The sequence below is a fragment of the Pezoporus flaviventris genome, unplaced genomic scaffold, assembly GCF_033815535.1.
Source record: "Pezoporus flaviventris isolate CSIRO_AGI_PZ_B2104156 unplaced genomic scaffold, CSIRO_AGI_Pfla_v1 ptg000078l, whole genome shotgun sequence".
Classification (NCBI taxonomy): Eukaryota; Metazoa; Chordata; class Aves; order Psittaciformes; family Psittacidae; genus Pezoporus; species Pezoporus flaviventris.
In genome coordinates this window covers 11707676-11720445 of record NW_026892626.1, presented here as the reverse complement: position 1 = coordinate 11720445, position 12770 = coordinate 11707676, and positions in this window count along the sequence as shown.

Genomic DNA, 12770 nt, shown 5'->3' with positions numbered 1-12770 from the left:
TTCATGTATCTGGCTTTTTCTTCCTCTTTTGTCCTCTGGCTCCCTGATTTGGTGTCTTGTCTTTGATGAATAACCCTGTCATAGGTGTATAAAAGGAGTTTCAGCATTGACTGCTTGTCATGGTTTAAGCCCAGCCAGTAATTCAGAGCCACGCAGCCACTCGCTCACTCTCCCCTTTCTTCCACCCTGCTCCCAGAGGGATGGCGAGGAGTATCAAGAGAATGTAAATCCCACAGGTTGAGATAAGAACAGTCCAGTAACTAAGGTACAATACAAACCCACTACTGCTACCACCAATAGTAATAATTATGAGGGAAGTAACACGGGAGGGAATATACAACTAAAAGGGGAGACGAAAGAACAAACCAATAAGCACAAAGTCATGCTCAATACAATTGCTCAGCACCCACCAACCGATACCCAGCCAGACCTCAGCAGCTATCTGGGCCTTCCAGGTATCTCTCCCCAGTTCATATACTAGGCATAACATGCTGTGGTATGGCATATCCCTTTGGCTAGTTCGGGTCAGGTGTCCTTTCCCTGCTTCCTCCTGGTTTCCCATGCCCCTCCTCACTGGCAGAGCATGAAACTGGAAAGTCCTTGATCAGCATAAGCATTACTTAGGAACAACTAAAATATCGGTGTGTTACAGCACTGTTAGACTAAAGTGGAAAACAGCACTGCACAGCTGAACCCATGACAGTATCCACCCATGGAATATCCATGACATTTAGGTCATGCTCAGATCCCTTTTTTTTTCACTATACCATTGCTTTTTGTCTCATATATTTACACACACACACAGAGATACCATTCCTTAGTCCATGGACCATCCCTATAAAGTTTGCTGAATTCACTCAGTCCACGATGTCAGGCTCCATCTCTTGCAACAGCCTCTCAGGGCAGGAGAGACAGTGTGTTGGGATGGGTTGTTGCCTGTTGACGACACCGCTGAACTCATCTGGTCACTGCTGAGCTTGTCTGGTTTCATCAAAGTCCATTCTTTGTTGGGATGATGTTCGGAGGGAAGTCAAGGTCAGTCGATGCTGACCTGAGGACGGTTCTATTGCTGCTTTTGGCTTTCTTATGACTTTATTCTCCACTGACGTTCACGACAGCACGTATCTTCTTTTCAAAGCCCACAGTGGTAGAGATGGGCATCTGGCTGATGGGCTATAGAAGCGTTGTATAGCAGGCAACGTCATATGAGTTCATTGACTGTTTTCCCCCCAGATTAAACCCCTTTGAGGTACACACTGGACTTCCCCATGTTCCCACATTACCCACCAAGTACATCCAGGCACCTGAGCAAAAGCAATCCCATGAGTGGGTTTGCCTTGAAGCAGGAATAACCCAGACTGTCTTCACCAACAAATTCTTTATGTGCACCACAGGAACTTTATCCCCCTCTACAATATGTAAAAGTTCTGACTGTGCTGGGCCAGCCCTGTTGGCAGATCCTCTGGTGCTGACCAACCAGGTGGCTTTTGGTAAATGCGTATCCCAGCATTTGAAAGTCCCACCACCCATTGCTCTCAGTGTAGTTTTTAACAGTCCATCAGACCGTTGAATTTTCCCAGAGGCTGGTGCATGGTAGGGGATGTGATATACCCACTCAATGCCATGCTCTTTGGCCCAAGTGTCTATAAGGTTGTTCCAGAAATGAGTCCCATTGTCTGACTCGGTTCTCTCTGGGGTGCCATGTCACCACAAGACTTGTTTCTCAAGGCCCAGGGTAGTGTTCTGGGCAGTGGCGTGGGGCACAGCGTATGTTTCCAGCCATCCCGTGGTTGCTTCCACCATGGCAAGCACATGGCACTTGCCTTGCCAGGGTGGTGGGAGTGTGATACAGTCAATGTGCCAGGCCTTCCCGTATTTGTACTTCAGCCATTGTCCTCCATACCAGAAAGGCTTCATCCTCTTGGCTTGCTTAATTGCAGCATGTTTCACATTCATGAATAACCTGGGCAATAGTGTCTATTGTTAAACCCACCCCTCAATCATGAGCCCACCTTTCTGTTGCATCTCTGCCTTGATGGCCTGAGGTGCCTTGCTGGGCCTCAGGCCCAGCAAGCTAAAAATAATTCACCCTTATGTTGTCAATCTGAGTCCATCTGAACCACTTCAATCTTAGCCACTTTATCCACTTGTTGGTTGTTCTGGTATTCCTCAGTGGCTCGACTCTTGGGTACATGGGCATTTCCATGGCGTACCTTCACCACCAGATTCTGCACCCGGGCAGCGATGTCTTGCCACAGTGCAGCAGCCCAGATGGGTTTACCTCTGCACTGCCAGTTCCTCTGCTTCCATTGCTGCACCTCCCCCACAGGGCATTTGCCACCATCCATGAGTCAGTATAGAGATAAAGTACTGGCCACTTTTCTCTTTCAGCAATGTCCAGGGCCAGCTGGATGGCTTTCACCTTGGCAAACTGACTCAATTCACCCTCTCCTTCAGCAGTTTCTGCAGCTTGTCATAAGGGACTCCATACAGCTGCCTTCCATCTCCGATGCTTTCCCTCAATACGGCAGGACCCATCAGTAAACAAGGAATATTGCTTCTCACTGTCTGACAGTTGATTATATGGTGGGACCTCTTCAGCACGCATAACCTGCTCCTCTGGTGACATTCCAAAATCTTTGCCCTCTGGCCAGTCCATGACGACTTCTAGAATTCCTGGATGACTGGGATTTCCTGTTGGAGTTTGTTGTGTAATTAGAGCAGCCCACTTACTCCATGTAGCATTGGCTGCATGATGTGTAGAGGAGACCCTGCCTTTGAACATCCATCCCAGCACAGGTAACAGGCGTGCCAGGAGGAGCTGTGCTTCAGTGCCAATCACTTCTGAAGCAGCTCAAACCCCTTCATAGGCTGCCAGTATCTCTTTTTCAGTGGGAATATAGATGGCCTCAGATCCTCTGTATCCCTGATTCCAAAAGCTGAGGGGTCAACCTCGAGTTTCCCCTGGAGTCTTCTGCCAGAGGCTCCGGGCAGGACCATTCTCCCTGGCTATGGTGTACAGTACATTTTTCACATCTGGCCCGGTCCAGACTGGTCCAAGGGCCACTGCATGAACTATCTCACGTTTAATTTGCTCAAAGGCTTGTTGTTGCACAGGGCCCCATTTAAAATCATTCTTCTGGGTCATGTGATAGAGAGGGCTTACAATCAAACTGTGATTTGGGATGTGCATTCACCAGAACCACACAGCGCCCAAGAAAGGTTTGTGTTTCTTTCTTATTAGTTGGTGGAGACATTGCTGTTATCATGTTGATCGCATCTGTGGGGATCTGGTGACATCCATCATGGCATTTTATTCCCAAAAATTGAATCTTCTCTGCAGGTCCCTTGACCTTACTCCATTTTATGGCAAAACCAGCTTTCAGCAGGATCTGGATAATTTTCCTCCCTTTCTCAAAGACCTCTTCTGCTGTATCGCCCCACACGATAATGCCATCAATGTATTGCAGGTGTTCTGGAGCTTGCCCCTGTTCCAGTGCAGTCTGGATCAGTCCATGGCAGATGGTAGGGCTGTGTTTCCACCCCTGGGGCAGTCGGTTCCAACTGTACTGGACGCCCTTCCAAGTAAAAGCGAACTGTGGCCTGCACTCCACTGCCAAAGGAATTGAGAAAAATGCATTGGCAATATCAGTTGTGACATACCACTTGACTGCCTTTGACTCCAGTTCATATTGGAGTTCCAGCATGTCCGGTACGGCAGCACTCAGTGATGCTGCGACTTCGTTCAGGCCACGATAGTCTACTATTAGTCTCCACTCTCCATTAGACTTTCACACTGGACATATAAGGCTATTAAAGGGTGAGCGTGTCCTACAGATCACTCCTTGGCTCTCCAGTCTATGGATCAGCTTATGGATGGGAATCAGGGAGTCTCAGTTGGTGTGATATTGCCACCGGTGCACTGTTGTGGTCACGACTGGCACTTGTTGTTTGACCTCCATCAACCCCACAACAGAAGGATCCTCTGAGAGACCAGGCAAGGTGGACAGCTGCTTAATTTCCTCCGTCTCCAGGGCAACGACACCAAAGCCCATCAGTACCCTTTTGGATCTCTGAAGTACCCTCTTCTGAGCTAGTCTATGCCAAGGATGCGCGGAGGCTCTGGACCAGTCACAATAGGGTGCTTTTGCCACTCCTTCCCAGTTAGGCTGATTTCAGGCTCCAGTACAGTCAACTCTTGGGATCCTCCTGTCACTGTAGAAATACAAATGGGTTCCACCCCTTGAGAGCTTGGTGGCATCAGGGTGCACTGGGAACCGGTGTCTACTAAAGCCTTATACTCCTGTGGGACTGATGCGCCAGGCCACCTGATCCACACAGTCCAGTAAACCTGACTGTCCCTCTCCTCCATCTGGCTGGAGGCAGGGCTCCTCTAATAGTGATCATAAGATTCTCCACTTACTTCTTGTAGAAAAGGATTACAATTCCTTATCATAGAATATGGAATAAAATCAGCTCTTCCACCCCATCTGGGAAGCTGCTCACTGAACACTGGAGCAGCAACTTTCTTGGGAGGATCATCCTTGACCATTGTTTTTCTCTTCAATTCATGGACTTGTTCCTCCAGAACTGAGGTAGGTTTTCCATCCCACTTTCTCAGGTCTTCTGAATGATCCCACAGGTAAAACCATAGGGTGGCCCACAGCATGTACTCCCTATATCCCTTCTCAGGCACTGTAAATGTAGGGTTGCAGATGTCAGCGCCGAGCATGTATTATTCTGATATTAATTAAAGGCAGATGCCTTCCAGAATGGTTCTCTTTCTTCATAGAATTATTTTCCTTTTTTTTTTACGATCGGAAATCTTTTTCTATTTTTTTTTTTTCCATCCTAGGATGTGTGAATGTAAATTCCCACCTCGTGCCCTCCCATTTTGTGGAGAGAGGGAAATGAATGAGTTGACTTTTTTCTAGTTTGGGGAGAGCGAAGGTAGTGGTTTTGGCTACTGATGCGATGCAGAGCAGTGAGCAGAGGGAGACAAATGTGTTGGGTGTGGGTTTTAATGTACTACTTGCAAGCTCAAGAGAAGAAAAACATCTTCTCTGGGCACTGCTGAATGTGTAAGAGTCGGTTTCTAAAGAGACTGCCTTACAGAGTCCCTTTAGAAAGCTACAGTTTCCAAACTGTGTAAGGGAGTTTAGAAACATACAGAGTTTACCAGTAGCCACCAAATCTTTTACTTCAAGGGATTTTTGCTCCTAACATTTATCTTTTAGGTGAACTTTTTCAAATGAAAAATGTGGTTTTTGTTTTGTGCAGTGTCCCTGCACCTCAGAGGTCTGAGGGTGATCGTCTGATGGAAACCGTAGTGATGGAAAATAATAACTATGCAGAAGTACCGCCTGTTAATGACTCTTCTCTTACAAAGCTGGATAAAGTTCTGGAGAGTCAATTCTCTAGACAAAATGAGGGGCTGAATAATAAAAAATGCAAAGAGGATAACGGGCAAAAATACGAGGAGAAGATACACGACTCCAAGAAAACTGACAAAGAGCACTGCCGAAAGAAGAGACAATACTCTGACATTGACGAGGAGAAGCAAAGCAGGAGCAAAGTGGATGATTGTTCCTGCAAAAGGAGGTGCTCTCACAGAATGGAAACAAATAAGCAATATCATCCTAAGCAGGACTACTGCAATGAAGGCAAGTACAGACCTTCCCATAATGAAAGAAACAGTCCAAATAATGGCAAAAGCTGAGGAAAATACTCTCGTTACAGATCCTGAAGCAGAGAAAGAACGGAACAAGACAGGAATCAGTATTATCATTCCAAAGGAGAGAGAACCTGGAGCATGGAGATGGGAAAAATGCAGATATTACAAGCCTTATGACTCTGTCCATAGAAAAGGAGATGGTAGAGAGAGGAAGTCCTCTCATTTTGATAAAGCCTTTGACAAATTGAGTCAATTCTACAAATCACATAGGCATTATCACTGCAAGAGCAGATGGGCTCACAACACTCACTGCAGAGAGGAAGGATGGCATCACTTGAGCAGCCACAGCGGAAACTTCCGTCATTGTTCACTACCTCTGCAGCAGTCTGAAAAACACTCTCGGGAAGGGCACGCACCTCCACCTGCCTCAGCTCATGCACAATTTGACAACTCTTTCTGGGAAAATGAGAAACTGAGGCTTGGCAAGAGGAAATATGGCAATGCAGAAGGAAGAGAAGGTGAAGTGGAAAAGAAATGCCGCAAGATAGATGATAAATACCAAGTGAAGGATTACAAGCAAGCAGGGATTCCAGCATAATCCGCCATTCTTTTCCTAACACTTTTCTGAATGTTTCTCATGCCTGCCTTTTTCCCATTGTTTCTAAGTGATTTATATAGGATAATCTGACTACGTGTTGGTCATTACGCTGGTCATTAGGTTGGTCAAGCAAACATAGGAGGCATGTTGCTGAATAGCATTAGAATGCTAGATCTGGAGCACAAAGCGAAGAACCTGTCGTGGTTTAAGCCCAGCCTGCTGAACCAAGGACAGAACCACATCTGCGCAATGTTCTTAATTAGGTTACCTTAGATTAGCCACCTTCTCGAGTCTGTCGGATCCTGTAGTCACAGAGCACCAACAAAACCAACTACTTCTTACCATCAAAACTGAGTCTTTACCATCAATCCTGATGGTTTACCATCGAGCCTGGCTGTTTACCATCAAGAATGACTCTTTACCATCAAACCTGTCTACCATTGAATGTTGCTTTGCCATCAAAACTGACTCTTTACCACCAAACCTGATAGTTTACCATCAAACGTGACTGTTTACCATGGAAGGTGGCTTTACCACCAAACCTGCTTACGATCGAATCTGGCTTTACCATCAAAACTGACTCTTTACCATCAAACCTGTTTACCATCAAACCTGGCTTTACCATCAAAACCGACGACTCTTTGCCGAAAAAAACTATGACTCTTTATCTTCAAACTGGACTTTATCGATACTATCGAAACTTAGAATTTATTATTGAAACATTTACCGTCAAGGCAAAATCCATCTGTTTTAATTCCATTTTCTTAATATACCGTCACTTGTCTGAAGTCTCAGTTGTCTGGTTTTGTCTCCCTAAAGTGGCTAGCTAAAGACAAATTCATACTGCGATTTTAATTTTGATTATTAAATGCTGTCAAACTGTGATGCACTTCATAGTCACTGGTCCTGCATCAGGAGACCAGTGAGTGGGAACCTCTGTGAAATACAGTTCATCTGACTAATCTGTCTGGTCTAATGAATCGACTTGAGGAGAAGAGATCTGAGTTGTTCCCCCACTTGCCTTATATTTGACTGAAGCTCATGGAAGGCATGAGCTTATCTCGCGACCCCACAGAAGCAGACCCTCGGACCGCGGTGAAACACCGGGCACACGCCCCTGGGGAGGAAAGCGAGACCCCTGGGGGGTCACAAACTCCGGCCCCTGGGCGGAGAGACGCAGACCCCGGGGCCGCTCTCGCCGCTCCGTACAACTCGCGGTCCCCGATCTCGGGGTCGCCAGTAGTGGTAGGAAGCGTTGCTGGGCGCCGACAGCGGGGAATGAGAGCTTCGAGTGCCTCTCTACTTCGTGTACCGAACTGGCTTCCAGTTAAGATCTTCCTTAACTGGAGTAACTCCGAGTTTCCCAGCTTGGCAGCTGGATTCTTTTTTATGACAGTAAACGAGTTGCAGAAACAGTAAATATTTTTTGAAATCTGATTTTCTTGCAGTTGTTAACGACGGAATTGCCCCGCCACGTAAAATTCTTTTTCCACCTGAGAAAACCTGCATGCATTGCCAACAGCCACTGAACGTTGGAGCTGGACTGCAGAACCTGGGCAATACGTGTTACCTTAATGCTACTCTGCAGTGTGTAACTTCCGCGCCTCCTCTGGCCAATTACGTGCTTTCACTGGAACACAAGAAGTCACTGACACAGACCCCGACCCCGGGGCGGACAGAGCAGCAGACCCCGCAGCTGACAAACTCCGACCCCAGTTCGGAGGGACACAGACCCCGGCGCCGCTCTCGCTGCTCCGTGCTACTCGCGGAATCAGTCTGCTTTTCCTTGTCAAAAGAACCAGGTGTCTGCTTTTCCTTATCAATGGTTAGTGCCTTTGTTCTGCTTAGTAGGCATGATAGCTGCAGACAATACTTTTGTTTAAGCAAGCAAATTTCTCTAACCCCCCTCTACACCCCCCCGTACACCCCCCCTGTACATTGGTTAACCCTGTATCAATCCCCCCTTTTTCTATAAAATGAGTAAATTCTTTTACTATATTATTTATAACAGAGCTATCCATGTTTCTTCTATCGATTTATAAAATGATTTTGATATACTTTGTATTATGCAAGGTTCAGTCATTAAAATGAGTAGTCCTATAGTTAAGATTAGAAGGCCTTGTTTAAGTATTTCCCTGAACCATCCAGTAACTCCTAGGTTATTTAGCCATTCATCCATTCTACCTCCAACAATTCTAAGCTCTTGCACATTTTCCTGCAATTTTCGCAGCTTAGCATGAATTGATTCAGAATGGTTAGATAAGTTCATGCAGCACATACTTTCGAAATCCCCACAACCATCCTGTAACAACATCTTTGTTACCTCCCAGGCTTGTGCGTTTCTAGTTGGAAAGGTTTCCGGCCAACCTGAAAAGGTGTCTGATAGCACCAACAGATGTCTATACCCCCTTTTTCTGTCCTTTTGCAAATTCTCTTGCAACATTTTATGTAGTGCCATTACCATCCATAGTGTTTTTGAAATAGTTTCCCGTTTCTACTTGATACTTAAATTTCATTTCTTTTTTCAATCTTCATCATTTATCATAGATCGTTTACAATTTCAGGAAGAACATTTTGTTATACCACAAGTAATCAATATTAAAACAATTAATAGTAATATTCCTGCAACCAGTTGCCTTAACCAGAAGAGATCAGGTAACCATGAAGTTAACTTTTTCCATATTTCCTCTACGGTTGCTGAGATATTTATGATTGCCTCACAAAACATCTCACAAAATGCAGTATTCTGTTCAGCAATAGGGTTAAACCCTCTCTTAACCAATACCATCCTTTCCCTTCAGGAACCAAGCTACCACTGAACCACGATACCATCTATACAATTTGAAGAGTGACCTACACCTGTGGCATTTAAACAAACATAGTCTCCTATTCTGGTTAACTATTCCAAATCTTAAAATTGCAGTGTTGGAAATTGGAATGCCAATTAATGGAAGGCCCTGGTCTTCTCCCGATTCAGGCAACTGTGCACACACCAAACAGTCACTACAATTAACAACTTTAGTAGCATTCTGCATTAATTTCAGGTATAAGTATTAGTCCCAAGCTGGTATGTCAGTTATCACATAAATCCAAATCACGACTGATATAATTTCATATGCGAGGGTCCTGAAGGTTTGATCCGCCACGTCTTCTATGGTTCTATATTCTTGCAAGCAGGTTGTTTCTTTATCTTCCCTGCTGTAAAGGTGGTCAATATTATCTGGTACGGTCCGCTCCACTTCTCCTGTAGAGGATCTCCTGAAAAATTCTTAACATAAACCCAGTCTCTGGATCTAAAAGGGTGAGGCGAATAATCCATGCCTCTCACTCTTGTCCTCAGTATTCTCTTACTTCTTCTAATTGCTTTCCCAGATTGACCAGAAATTTTAGGAGAAAGTCTTCTGGAAGTCGGAGAAGGTTTTCTCCTTTAAACTGGGACTGATACGGTCTTCCATATAAAATTTTACATGGGATAGCCTCTTCTTTCGACCGAGGTTTAGTTCAAATTCTTAATAGAGCCAGTGGTAAGGCTTGGTATTAATATTTTACTAATCTGTTGTTTGATCATCTTTTCTACTTGCCCACTGGCCTGAGGCCTGTAAGGAACATGTAGTTGCCTGATTTTTGCTAATTTCTTGTAACTCTTTTGCACTAAAGGGTGAGCCTCGGTCGGAAGAAATTGCCTCTGGTACTCCGAAACAAGGTATTATAGTGTTTAACAATGTTCCAATTACTTGTCTTGCATTATTTATTCTACAAGGGAATGCTTCTGGCCACCCTGAAAAAGTATTCATTAACACCAACAAATATTGGTCTCGGTAATTCAGAAAAATTTATTTGCCAGTGTTGTCCCAGATAAATTCCTCCCGAGTTGTACCAATTTGATTTCTATTTTCAATTTTAGGATTATTCTTGAGACAGAGCTGACATTGTCACTAATTGAACTGTGTTATATAGATTCCTTCCTGCAATTTGGTCATCTAAGTATTTATACAAAGAGTTGCTACCCCAATGAATTGTTATCTTTCTCCTGAACTAGCTTCCAGAGTTGCTTATAGGGGATTACAGTTCACCCATCAGGTATCTGAACCCAATCTTCTTTGTTTTCCTCTCCTTTAGGATCTCCGATTTTCTGTCCTCCTTTGAATATCTAGGTTTAGATTTCTCAATTGTTAGTTTGCCGTCAGGGATTAAGGGAATGAGTTTAGATTGTTCAATTTCTCATTTGGCTTCAGAATCGGACAAACTTCACCTTGTTGATGCCCTCGACAATACATAATAGCTACCTCCTCAGGTAGCTGAACAGTCCCTCTCTACTTCATGTACCGAACTGGATTCCAGTTAAGAATTTCCTTAACTGGAATAACTCCGAGTTTACCTACTTGCCTGGTATTTTCACAAGCCACTTTGTTTTACTGGCCTTGTGGACAGTGGAAAGTTTGGGCCAGTTTCACTCCCTCTTATTCCTCTTACAAAGCACATTCGGAATGAAATATCATCGCACACAAGAACATTATTCTGTTAGCTTTGGTAAATTAAAAGAGATTGACTGAGCACCACAAATAGCTGATTAAGATGTCGCATTTTTTTAATGCTGAGAAATACTATATTTCCTGCTACAATAGCCTTAGTTATACGTTACTCTCAATAGTTATTCCTGCCGGATAGAAGAACTTCATCTAAATACAGCAAATTAACTCCCAAGGCATTTCCTTCATGCTTCTGGGCAGGCATCCTCACCCGGTTAAATAAACAGATTTTCAGAAGGGAAGAACTGATACAAAAGTGCTTCATGGCTTATGAATGCTTTTGTAACCTCACATTTCTCCAGAAATACTTTATTGGCTGCTTTTCACACCCTTGCACTTCTTGGTACCACTGATTCTGGCTTATTTGCATTACAGCTCTACTTGTACAGAGCTCAAACTGATGTACGCATTGCTCAAATACAAAACCTGAAGTTGCGGAACAGAAGACTCGAAACAGGTGAAGTGAGCAGCTCTGAGATCACGCTGCTTTGCAAACGCAGGACATACGACTCCAAATCATTTCTAGAAAGAGTTTAAATGTGTTCCATTAAGCAAAGGTATCTCCACGCCGACACTTGTTCAAGGATTGTACCTCCGCTGGTTGAGTTTCACTCCCTTGAAAGTACTTGTATCTGAACAGGCATCCAAGCAGACCACAATTCCACACGCTCTGGGGAAAATCTGAGGTGTAGAAACGTTTACTTTGTTCTTTTCCTCTCAGCCTTTATGGCAAACATGCAATAAAGCAGAACGCTGGCAGGATGACACCCCATGCAAAACAGGGCACATCAGCAAGACTGGACCAACCAACCAGCCTCGCCTTGACAGTCAAAAGGGGATTTCAAACACATCGCCTTGGTAAGTCTGTGGCTTTGCCAGGACGGCACGTTTCCCTGTGCTGTATGCCGAGCTGCTCTGCAACTCCACCAAGCAAAATTGCTTTGATAAAGCAGTGGGTCCCCAAAGCGGTCACTGGCACAGCAGGCACGGCTCAGGTTCAACAAGTCTGTGAAAAACTGCCTGCTACCGGAAGCAGTCCAAAAAAGCCACCCTGTGCGTCCAGCATGGAACTAGGGGCTTTCCCTTAAGAACAGCACGTGCACTGGGAGTAGAAAAGCATCGCGGTAAAACCCCAGCTCCCGCGGCACAAGCGGCGTTGTTCCTTGCTTGGCGAGGAGGCGGCGGCTCCTCGCGGGGCCTGCGGCCTCCCGCGGGGAATCGAACGCTTGGATTCTCGCCGTCCTCACGTCCCGTCCGTTAGTTGCCATGAGCACAGAGTCGCCCCAGGCCGCCCGCTGCTGCGCTCCTGCTTCCGGACGGTCCTGGAGCTGCGAGCCCGGAAAGCGACACCTGGGGAGGGGTTGAGGGCACCGAGGCGGGGCGGGGCGGCGCTGAGGCTGTCCCCGCACAGTGGTTGCCGCGGGTGGGAAGTGCCGAGCGGGGCTGGGTCGTAGCGTGAGGTGGAGCGGGTAGGGCGAGGCGAGGTGAGGTGAAGCGAGGGATCCCTCGGAGCCGCGCTCTGCCCTCGCCTTCCGCGTCAGGGTCTCTTTGGTTTGGCTGTGTTTGGGCTCTTGCCGCTCCCAAGCGCGGACATGCTGCGTGCCGCGCCGGTCCGTGAGAGCAGCGGTGCCAAACTGCTCTTAGGAACCAAAACCTGTCGGAAAGGCAGAGCGGGGGGTGAGCGGGTAGGTGCTTCAGGCTTAGCGCTGGTGACGGAAGGCCGGACAGTTCCATCTGGAACTGCTACTATGACGTTAACCGGCTTCGAGAGCTTCTCTTGCGACCCGGGAGAAGCAGACCCTCAGACCCCGGTGAAACACTGGGCAGCCGCGCCTTGGGAGAGCAGAGAAGCCCCTGGGCGGACGGAGACCACGGTCCCGGGACGGACACAGACCCCGACGCCGTCCCCGACCCCGGAGCTGACAAACTCGGACCCCTTTGCTTCCAGGTAAGGTTAAAGTGATAATTA